The 7,313-nt window shown below is 39.0% G+C and overlaps 1 protein-coding gene across 7 annotated transcripts in view; it reads right to left on the reverse strand.

Annotated features, from left to right (window-relative positions):
- SGMS1 (sphingomyelin synthase 1) overlaps positions 1-7,313 on the reverse strand; it is a 213,577-nt gene that overhangs the window by 98,673 nt on the left and 107,591 nt on the right. For 6 of the 7 annotated variants that reach the window (XM_006755843.2, XM_015558823.1, XM_015558822.1 and 3 more), the window contains one exon: positions 3,954-4,097. The exons of the other annotated variant lie outside the window; for it this stretch is intronic. The gene's annotated coding sequence lies outside the window, so the exon portion shown is untranslated. The remainder of the gene's footprint in view (positions 1-3,953; positions 4,098-7,313) is intronic. 7 annotated transcript variants of the gene reach the window in all.

The following is a 7,313-nucleotide window of genomic DNA, read 5'->3' on the forward strand; positions in this document are numbered from 1 at the left end:
GGTCAATGGGGGGGGCGGGAAGGAGACTTATGTAATACTTTAAACAACAAAGAATGTAAAAAAAAAAAAAACAGACAAGGACAATAGAAGAACACTACAGATCTATATCACTTAGAACACACCTATGCAAAAATCCTCAACAAAATGCAGTACTGGTGTTAAGGGCACATGACTAGAACAATGAAGCAGAACAGAGACCAGAAATAGACATAAGCATATATGGTCAACTGATGATTTTTTACCAAGATGCCAAAATAATTCAGTGGGAATAAGGATAGTCTTTTTCAACAAATTGGGCAGGAACAAATAGATATCCAGATGGAAAGAAGAATAAATCCTGATCTCACAGAGAACTTACCGTAAAAACTAAAACTATAAAGCAGGAAAATTATATAATGTCTTTGTGACCATGAAGTAGGCAAAGCATATGAATAAGAGGAAAAAACTAATAAATCAGACTTCATCAAAATAAAAACTTCTGCCTTTTAAAGATACAGTTAAGAAAATAAAAAGGTAACCACCAACTGCAAAATATTCATAATACATATATCTGACAAAGGACTTCTTTCTAGAATACATAAAGAACTATGTACTATAGTTCAAGAATTAAAAAGCATAAAAAGTCAAGAATAAAAAAGTCACACAGCCCAATTTTTAAAACAGCAAAAGACTTAGCTAGATACTTTATAAGAAAAGCCAATAAGTACATACATGAAAAAAATGTCCAACATCATTATCATCAAGGAAATCACAGGCAGCCACAAGACACCACACTACACCCACTAGAATGCTAATAGTGAAAAGACTGACAATAGCAATTGTTGTCAAATGGTTGGAGCATATTGGAGCAAGGCATACATTGCTGATGAGCATGTTTAATTATATAACCCCTTTATTGATGCACTTCTAAGTGTACATCCTATATAATAAAAGCCTAATATGCAACTTGTCCCCTTGACCGGGAGTTTGACCAGGGGGCAGGGCCGGCCAGCCAACCACCTGCGGCCCCTCCCCGCAGCTGGTCCCACTAGGTACCCTACCTGTGCACGAATTCCATGCACTGGGCCTCTAGTCTAAAATAAATGAAAACATATTCCACAAAGAGACTTGTACAATAATGTTCACAGAAGTTATATTCATAATAGACAAAAATTATAACCCACTCAAATGTCCATCAATAGGTAAATAGATGAATTCATACAATGGAATACTACTCAGCAACATAAACTATTGATACATGTTAACCACAAGTATGAATCTAAAAACACTATTAAGTGAAGCGATATAAAGTAATTATCAAAAGACTGCCCAATATTAAAAACCCCTGAATAAATAAAAAGAATAAAAAAAATTAAGGAAGCTTTCCTCATTTTACTAAAGGATTTCTTTTAAAAAAATACTTTTTATTGTTGATAGTATTACAGATATCTCCCATCCCTCCCCGCCTTTGCTCCCTCCTCCCAGCCCTTATCACTCCCACAGATCTTCACTATAAAGGATTTATTAAGGATCTTTTAAAATTAGTGAACTTTCTTTGTCAACCTAAATTTATCAATTTATTAAAAATATCATAGGTATTAGTTTCAGAAATGCACTCACTGCATGAAAAATACAACTGTGATGATAAAAACAAAATACTAGGGAAAGTCTGTTCTCAAATTCTGAGCCCAAAATAATAAAGAGTGAACGCTTTGAAATAAATAATTTAAAAACCTGAAAATTATTTATAACTTGGGTTACAAACTATTTTCCTTAGAAACTATTCCCACCAATGCCAAGTCAAAGTAAACAGCACAATATTTTAAAAACAAACAGCCATTTTCAAGGCTAACTGTGCAGCTATGTTATGCTAAAATAGTTTACAAAATTAAAATTTCCAAACACAGCTACTCAAAAAAAATCATAATAAATAAACCCCAAGCCCTTCAAATGTTAATTTAAAAAATTTTCTAATCATAATATGGTCTTATGTAAGTGTGCAGCTGACAAACTGTGCCATTAATCCAGCCAGCATACTTACCACATTATGTTTCTGGTCCCTTCTACGCACTAAATACACTACAAATTTTCAAAATCTTCATCTAACAATCTATACTGACATTTATTCCACTTGCTTAGCATCATCAAATATGCTAAAAAAACTGTCCATTAGTTTAAGTCATGCCAGATATATTGCTGTTGCCAGGAAACTGTGTTCTAATATAGCAATGCAGACCGAGGGATGGGCCAGGAAGGGCTCTGTGGGGTTAATCAGTAGCCCAGACAGGACAGCAGGTCCTCCTCTGCAAAACAAATCTAACATGGGATTCTCAGGAAACAACAGAAAAAAGTTGACAACAGTATGTGATTCACTTAAGTTACTGAGTGCCACAGGTACATGTTACATACTTCTTCTTGAGTCTGATTTCTTTTTGCATCACTGGCATACTCTATTTATTGCAACTCTTTTCACTATATCCCACTAATTCAGAATCAAATGAAATAACACTGAATTAAAGGACCAAAGTTCATCAGAATCTCTCAGGACATCACCTTATGGACCCATAGCAGATAGCACATAATAAAAAATATAACAAATAACCTCCTCATAATGAGGGAGTTATTCAGAAATCAAATCTTACTTAGAAGGGTAAAATTATATGACTTAGTCAAATATTAGGCAAGTAATTAATTAACCAAGTCAATGAAGAAAAGTCAAATCAATTTAGTTTTTGTGTGTGAATTTTTGTGTTTATTTTGAAATCATTTCAAACTTTAAAATGTTGCCAAAATAGTAGAGATGTACACACACACACATAGAAATATGTTTAAAAAATGGCATATTTTAATAAGGTCTCATACCAATAATATACTCTCAGTATAATTATGAAACAGTAACTGTTTCATAAAAAAAGAGCCAGTGCATCAAAAGCCAGACATCCACTGAAGGTCACAGCATATGAAATAATGGGTGACCATGACCTTGATGATATAAGTTATTGAGGAGATAAAAATTAAAGGCTAGCCCTGACCAGTGGCTCAGTTCATTGAACATCATCCGTACACTAAAAGGTTGTACACCAACAGGTTGCAGGTTTGATTCACGGTAAGGGTGCATACAGGAGGCAACCGATCTATGTTTCTCTCTCACTCTCGTTCTTCCTCTCTCTCTAAAAAATCAATAGAAATATACCCTCAGTTGAGGATTTAAAAAAAAAATTAAAGGCTATAAAGCAAGAAAATGAAGTAACCATGTAACCAGTGGTTCTCAACCTTGGCTGCACATTAGAATCACCTGGGAATCTTTTTAAAATCCTGATTTCTGGGCCGCATCCTCCGGAAATTCTGTTTCTTTGTTATTAATGTTGTGGCCCCACCCCATAACAAAGAAACAGAATTTCCGGAGGATGAGGCCCAGAAATCAGGATTTTAAAAAGATTCCCAGGTGATTCTAATGTGCAGCCCAGGTTGAGAACCACTGCATGTAACTGACACGTGGGGGAGTGGGGTGAAGGGGTCAAGGCGACAAACAGATCAAAGCTTATGACTAATAGGAAATCCGTCAAGCCAATCCAGCAAGCACCCACCAGATGCGCCTTGGCATCCGCCAAGGTAAGAGCAAAGCCAATAAATGACAGCTGACTCCAGAGTAACAGCCGGCACGCACTCGCTGAGCTTTGAAGCGGCCCGCCCATTCCCAGAAAAGGAGGCACTTCATCCGCTCAGAGTCCAGTGTTGCCTCTGTCACCTTTATTGTCTTTCAGGCACAGGAAGGACTCGAAATGGGCTGAGTCACTGCTGCTCAAGGAAGCGTTAAGAGTCACATCTCACTATGCAGTCAAGTTGAGAGAACAATAGCCACTAGTGTATTTGAGACCACAGGGTGGGGTGATGCCCAGAGAAAGGCTGGATTTGACTTAGTACAGCAGAGTGGGTCACGCTACATTCAATCCAAGCTCTAAGTTATTACATACCTCCAACAGCTACTGTTCTGCATTTATCGATAGTTTCCTTTAAAATTATTCTCATGTACGCTTCCTGAGGCAGGGTCTTGTCTTTTATTTCATAAGCTTCCCAACCAGACACTTTTGTGCCTCCCAAAGAACTCAATGGTGTACCTAGAAGAAAAGAGCAATTTAAGCTTAACCACTTCAAAAATGGAATCATAAAATTCTAAAGCTGAAAGAGACCTTATAAATCCAGTAGATCTCACAAAACATTAAAGTATTAGATTGGAAACAAAAAATTCACAATTGACCTTCCCCACCTCCCACCCCCATGTGTCTCCCTCACTCCCTCCCTCCCTCCAGATTTTTTGTTGTTCTAAAATATACATAACATAAATCTTACCCCACCTTTTCTTAATTAAAAACTAAAGTCCATACATAACCCTCTATCACAGAGGTGCTTGTTTTATATATTTACCTACTAATTGTTAACAAGTAACTGATTTTCACATATTAAGTACAGCATCTTCAATATGAAAACCAAGGGTAACTACTAAGATACCTTCTTTACAAGTTGACAAAAAAGATGGTCATTTCTCTAAGATCCAAACAGTATCCTCATTAATGATACCTTTTATAGTTACATGTTGCATAACCAGGAAGCTAGAGATAATATGTTGCATGTGGCAAAGAATAAAGAAGTAATTGTTCATTTAGTCCCTCATTTATAGTTACTTGTACTTACATGTGAAAGAATGTGGAATCCAATAGTAGCTAGCAAGGTAGCATTTTATTTTTTATCATGTTTAATTTAGACAGTAACATTCTATTTTTTACTCTAGAATAATCTATTAGAGGTGAGTTCTCGATCCTGTTCAGGATCATATAAGCCATGCATCACTGAGTACCTAACAAAAGCTAAGCCTATTTTACTACCACTCCAATTCAGGAGGATCTTGAACTCTTTGAAGCCTATCCCTAGACCCCAGGATAAAAATCGTAGGGTCAGCAGTCTCTCGTTTCCATTGGGCCACGTAGGAACCCAGTAATAAAATCGTGACACCAAAAAAAAAAAAAAATCGTAGGGACTTCCATGTGCCAAACTGAATAGCTGATATCTTGAGCCAACTAACAGTCCTAAGAGAAAATGATTCTTGGAAGAACAACAAAACAAAACAAACAAACAAACAAAAAATCATTCTTGATAGTCCCTAAGGACGCAGGCCCCCCTCATTTAATAATTCTTTATCCTATCGGTCAGAAATAGTATTACACTGTAAATTAGGGGTGGGAAACGTCCAGCCAGCTGGCTGAATAAGGCCCACAAAATCATTTGATCTGGCCCTCCAAGGCATTAGGGGTGAGTTAATTAAACGTTTAACCAACTATAACAGGCTAATTTTTAAGCAGATAATTTTGTATGGCCGTGAATGATATTATAAATACCCAAATGGCCCTTGACAGAAAAAGGTTCCCACCCCTGCTGTAAATAATCAATACAATCACAAAGAAAGCCACTGTCACAAGTAACTAAAAAGAACATAGGACGCTCTTGACATTTTATTCGTTTACAAGTATTCAATTACAGCTTAAGAGTAAAATGGACTTAGATAAAAGGACATCATCTGATAATACCGACACATAGTGTATACACCTAAAGATACAGCAAGAAGCTCCCTCCAAAACAGTATCTCAGGAAACAGAGTGTCACCAAGTCTCATATTAAAAACAAAAATCTCAGTTTATTTTGAATAATGAAATGATGTTTGGGAAAGTAACATGTCACTTGGCAGAAACTAGTTAACTAAAGGAAGCAAAGGGATAAACTGAACAATTATTTTTGGAGGTAGGACCTAACAATAGAAAATATGAGATAACATTTTTAAAAGCCTTTTAAATATAATTTAAATGGATTTGAGGATTGTAGGTAGCCAATGGAATAGGGCTTTTTATAAATCCAGAAGGACAAAAAAAGCAGAAAAGTATTTTAGAGCAGACAACAGACAATAATGGCATTTTGGAAGCTGAACGCAGAGATGACTACTGAGCTGAGGTGAGCAAAGCAGGCTGGAAGCTCACTGCCTGAGAAGCAAACAAAAGCCAGCTGAGGAAAAGCTCGGGAAATGGAGCTCCTGGTGCCTGGAAGGAGAGGGTCAGGAGCTGAGAAGAGAGGGGGACTGGTTGAAAGTTCGTATAAAAAACAGACCCTGACCTTACACCACAGGTCCTCAAACTACGGCCCGCAGGCCACATGCAAATACAAATATTGTATTTGTTCCCGTTTTGTTTTTTTACTTCAAAATAAGATATGTGCAGTGTGCATAGGAATTTGTTCATAGTTTTTTTTTAAACTATAGTCCGGCCCTCCAACGGTCTGAGGGACAGTGAACTGGCCCCCTGTTTAAAGAGTTTGAGGACCCCTGCCTTACACCATACACAAAAATTAATTCAAAATGGATTAAAGACCTGAAACGATAAAACTCCTAGAATAAAACAAAGGGGCCAAGCTGACATGAGAATTGGCAATGATTTCTTGGCTATAACACCAAAAGTGCAGGGAACAAAAGCAAACAGAGACAAATGGGACTACATCAAACTGAAAAACTCCAGCACAGCCAAGGAAATAATCAGAGTGACAAGGCAACCTAAAAATTGGGAGAAAATATTTTCAAACTATACATCCTATCTAATAATAGACAAACATGGTAATTGACGTACCTTCGCTACGCCTCCCATTGGCTAATCAGCATGATATGCAAATTAACCACCAAAAAGATGACGGCTAATTTGCATACTGCAGGCAGGGCGGGACAGCGCAGCCGCCAGAGCAAGCCACCATCCTGGGCAGGAGGCGGGCCCCTGAAGCCCCAGAAGCTGGTGATCGGGGGGAGATGGGGGTCCCCTGCCCAGGCCTGACACCTGGGCCAGAGGCATCAGGCCTGGGCGGGGGCAGAGTCAGCAATTGGAGGGGTCTGGGGGTCCCCTGCCCAGGCCAGACGCCTCTGGCGGAGGCGTCTGACCTGGGCAAGGGGCCAATCCTGCTATTGGAGGGTGATGAGCCCCCCACCCAGGCCTGATGCCTCGGCCAGAGGAGTTGACCCTCATCACCCTCTGATCACCAGTCACTGGACTGGCCCCCGGCCCAGGCCTGACGTCTCTGCCAGAGATGTCAGGCCTGGGCAGGGGGGCCAAGCCGGTGATCAGAGGAAAGATGAAGGTCCCCTGCCCAGGCCTGACGCCTGGGCCAGAGGCCGGCCTGGGCCAGGGGGGCCAAGCCAGCGATTGGTGTGATCTACAGAAGAAACACCTTTTCTGACCACTCATTGGTTAAGCTCCCTGTATGCCACTGGTAATATTCTTAATAACTTGGGTAATAAGAATCAAAAG

This window comes from Myotis davidii, unplaced genomic scaffold, assembly GCF_000327345.1.
Source record: "Myotis davidii unplaced genomic scaffold, ASM32734v1 scaffold933, whole genome shotgun sequence".
NCBI classification, from domain to species: Eukaryota; Metazoa; Chordata; class Mammalia; order Chiroptera; family Vespertilionidae; genus Myotis; species Myotis davidii.